The sequence below is a fragment of the Folsomia candida genome, unplaced genomic scaffold (genome assembly GCF_002217175.1).
Source record: "Folsomia candida strain VU population unplaced genomic scaffold, ASM221717v1 Fcan01_Sc006, whole genome shotgun sequence".
In the NCBI taxonomy this organism is placed as follows: domain Eukaryota; kingdom Metazoa; phylum Arthropoda; class Collembola; order Entomobryomorpha; family Isotomidae; genus Folsomia; species Folsomia candida.
The window spans coordinates 10,260,333-10,264,765 of record NW_019091198.1 but is presented as its reverse complement, the minus strand read 5'-3'; the positions used below and the strand labels follow the sequence as shown (position 1 = coordinate 10,264,765).

The window sequence follows — 4,433 nt, the reverse complement described above, 5'->3', positions numbered from 1 at the left end:
GAAAGTTGTTCTTTTTCATTTCAATTCTCATCTCAAAATGTCAAGTCAACAGGATTGAAAAAATTCGAGATCTGGAATGTATGTACCCGTTCTTCTCTGCTCTGCAACATATGTACGATACTTTTATGCAGCGAGTTATGTAGTTACTTACCCACCAAGAATCTAGCTCATTTTATGTCCAACATAATTACTAACTTCAGGCAGGTTATTTCACATAACTGCCAACCAGCTTGTCACTCTTCGTCTCTCCATAACATACCTGCCAGGTAAAGGCTCTCAGACTCCTTGGCAAAAATGGATGTATTTAGCATACGCTTACTTCTGTATGTACATAAGTAGTTCTACCGTTAAGGTGGAGCTGAACTTGAAGTGGAGTGAATGTTCTTGACATTTCGCGATATTTTGAAATTAAATTTTTACCCAGACGAGATTTTACACCTTTTCATGACTTTTGCTTGTTCAGATCAAATCGAAATTAAGCAGTGGCAAGATAAATAACAATTATCAGAGTTTCGATTAATTTACTGATTGCCATTTTATTTTTGATGATTAAAAAATCACTCGAAATGAGTGCGATTATAAGGCCAGATTTATATTTCTGGAAAGAATGAGACATTTTTTAATAGCTATTTTAAGCCAACTGTTTAATAACGTCGTTATTAAGCGAAAGTGTTCATGCCAAATTTTTAGGGAAATTTTTAGTTTAGACAGGATTTATAGAATCTCTACACGATTAAGTCGATGATTGTTTGTTTGTTTAGCCTCAGAGCACAATACTCCTTAAAAATATTTACGCTTCCTCTAAAAGAAAGAGAGGTCATCTTGGATTACTTGCTCAGAGATTCAACTAGTAAATAGTGTTGCGGATTGGGAGAGAGAATGCAAATGTTTTATGACTCGGACTGCTCGACGTGGACGTGGAGAACTGTGTCGTCGAGAGAATCCAGATCGTGGCCGGAATGGTACAAAGGGCTGGTGTGAGAGACCTCCTGTCGTGTTGGACAACTGTCCCAAAACCAAAAATCTCACTGGGGAGCCTCGACCCCAACCGAAGTCTGACCCTTCACTTCTCAGAAAAATCCATCGCACAATAACTTGGGAATTATACGTACGTACATACGATGTACGCATTAAATACATGTTTATTTACTACTATGAACCACCATAAGCAAAACATCATCTCCTTTGTACACTTATGTGTACGCAGCAATCGTTCGTAACATCAGAGAGGAAGACCAAGGACCGACCGACCGACGAACCAACTTCAAACATCCACTTCATCTCATTTCCATTTGTTTCGTAAGGTTCCATGGTGTCGAGGTTAATGAGTGACACATGCAATTCGATTAAAACCCTTTTGCAATCCTGCTCCATCCAACCACCGTCCAAAACCGAGCCACACACCACATCAAAACGCATCAGAAAGTGATTGCGAAATCTCCAAGGCTATTTGGACCCCAGTGGTAATTACTTATGATATAATGACACAATGCAGGTGGACTTGTCAATCGAACATGTAAAATCCAAACCTACGCCGCTCCGTTAGATGATAAATATGCCGATGCATAATAATTTTCTCCCCAATAACATACACCGAACGACCATGGAACATTGAAATCGTGCGGTTTGATTCCTGCTGCTGCGGCCTGGTTTCAAAGAGAGCCGAGGAGTCTAAATGCACACATTTTGGAGTTGTGGGGTTGTTTTAGGAGGAGGAGGAGAGAGAAGGAAAAGACGGTGATCAAAGGCTTACCGGAGGAAATCCTTGTGAATTTTCCCTAGAAGCGAAAGTTTGAGTCAACCAAAGGAGCAAGAAATTTTGTTAAAGTTTGGCTAAAGTGGTGAACTTGGTGGGTTGGTGGACCGGCCGGAGGAATATTAGAGCTTTAGTAGTTTGGTTGGTGGTATATATGGTCTGCTGGTCCGGCAAACGGTTGAGAGATTGGTTCGGCATTAAAAGATGTCGAATATTTTGTAGCGCAAAGTCCCTTGCTCGCAATCTGTTGATCCCATGAGATGAGTTGCATTTTATTGGATCAAAGACTCCACCGGGGAGGAATGAAGCCAAGAGATCCTCAATTTTTTATCTCCACTTTTATTCCCCTGTGCAACATTTATTTATTATAAATAACCACATTCGCCTCTCCTTTACGGCCTGGCTGCGCTGCCCTCTAAAATTAAATGATGTTCAATTTACTAGACACGTATGTGCAATAAGTGTGTTGTTGCCACCATGTTATACTTTTCATTAGTTGCACCCAATGACTTTTATTTCATCCTTTCTTTTTGCAGGGCCATATTTTCCTTCTGATCCATTCCCAATTTATGGTGCTTATTATTGGGCTAAAAATTGGGCAGGTCATATACGAATACAACAAAGACAGATTATTACGATGTGTAAACTATGTCGCAGCTGGGTCCAGTTTTTAGTTGAGCGGAAGTTAGAGCAGTTAGCCTTGTATAATGTTTGTTGCCAGGATAATTGAGCTGCTAATTAATGACACATTGTAAACAAGAAACGCGTGCCAGAAAGTGCACATTGTTTTGGAAGGAAGGCCCAAACTGAATCCAATTATATGGACAGACAGACGACGACGACGACTTCATTTATGTCACATCCGCTCCTTGGTCCAAAATCTACCACCACGACGGAAACTCTTCAAGTCATGTTAGTGGTACGAGATAGTCGTCTCCACTGCACTGCACATCCAATTTGTGACTTATTGCCATTGTCACATCCACCCACGCTTAAGTTGCTTGCACTGCACCAACCAACTTTTTGTTAATGAAGCTTCATCCATCCGTAACCTAAATGACCCAGTACTTAAGAAACCAATGATATGTAAGAGATATGTATGCTACGAAAAGGAAACGAAAAGTAGGTTTGATACTCACTCCGAATAAATCAGACATGGCTGGAAGAAAGCCTATTTGCTGTTAAGAATCAATTATCTTGGGTGAAGTGGAGCCATTTGTTATTTGTTTACGTTGTGTGTCAATCATCTCCTCCATAAATCAAAGAGGGCTGACAGACGATTTTTCGAAACTTTGACTCATCATCATCAGCAGCAGCATCATCATCGTTTGGTTTATTTTTTCCTGATCAGCAGCACCTCATTCACAACCAGATTCAACACGACGCCTGCTTTTCGACGCTTCCTCCTCATGCAAATATAGCAACAAACACAAACACAGGTTTGAATTGATCTCAAAGGTCCCCTTGTGGGTGACCTATGTCCATCAACACAAACTTCGAGTGGCATATGACCCGACCCGACAACAATACGATTTGTTATTCTTGTTCCTTACCTCGGCGTCTTCTCGGGGTCAGCTCAAGTTAAAAAAATCTCCCACATTTCCAGCATAAATTACACAATTAAAAATATTCCATCCGGTCATCCTTCCAACTGGTGCATGGATTTTTACACGTTCATGAGACCAACAACAAACAAAACACCATGAGATGAATTCTGCCTGTAACTTGCTCATATTTAAATCTGAGCAACAGCAATGTACACACATACGTACCTGTAAAAAAATGATGCCCTATGAAATACTTGCATAACTCGATCCACCCATAAAATACCCACGACATAGGGGAGAGAACTTTTCAAATCATCTTGCGTAACATTGTGTGAGCGTGGACGACGACGAAATGAAGTTCCAACACGGAAGAAGCGAAGAAGATGAGCTTTTAGTCGGAGGCGAAGAAGAAGAATGAAAACGACTACATGTTGTAGCATTGTAACGTTGTAACGTTGGTTGGCAAAAACTTTTGTCGTCCTTCGAGGGAGGAGGAGGAGGCGAGAGAGAGCTCAAAGCAAGTGAAAATGACTTTACTGAAATGAGTTGATCATAATGAGTCGATCTAAATGCATGGAGATGGCTACGTAAGTATGTAGTACGTATTTATATATACGTGTATAGAACATGGTCATCACCGTACTAAAACCATACGGGGTGTCGTTGCCACAAATTTGAAACAGTATAATACAGGGGGACAGAGAAATTGTAACATTTCCAAGAACAGTGTCCACTCCACTACGCTGTAGATATTGCTCAATCACATAATTTCCTACTTACTTAAATATATACGATACGATAAGGAGTTCCTCGGAGTGAGATTGCCTTGATTTGATTTTAGGAGGACACAGACACAAAATGCTAATGCTTTTTTAGCAGCGACATTTCATTTTCATCAAAGAATTAAATCTTTTCGAGTCTCTCTCTTCCCCAGGGGCAGACTGACTGACTTGGTATTGTTACATTTTTGTGATCATCAGTCTTTCCAAGAACTAATATACTCTCAGCGGCTATACATATGTATAAGTACTTATTTAGTCTGCTTTGACGGAGAAGGCCATCATAACGGAATCATTGCGTGGTTGGTTAGCTTGCCTGGCGTTGACTGATGTAACCGAAGAGCGAGTAAT

At 40.5% G+C, this 4,433-nt stretch overlaps 1 long non-coding RNA gene across 1 annotated transcript; it reads right to left on the bottom strand.

The window, feature by feature from the left end:
• Positions 1-2,284: 2,284 nt before the first annotated feature.
• On the bottom strand, positions 2,285-3,639 carry LOC118436075. Its single transcript, XR_004835179.1, has 3 exons — positions 3,529-3,639; positions 2,896-3,407; positions 2,285-2,823 (listed from the first exon to the last, which is right to left on the bottom strand). It is a non-coding gene; the product is annotated as an uncharacterized LOC118436075 (long non-coding RNA).
• Between the last annotated feature and the right edge of the window lie 794 nt (positions 3,640-4,433).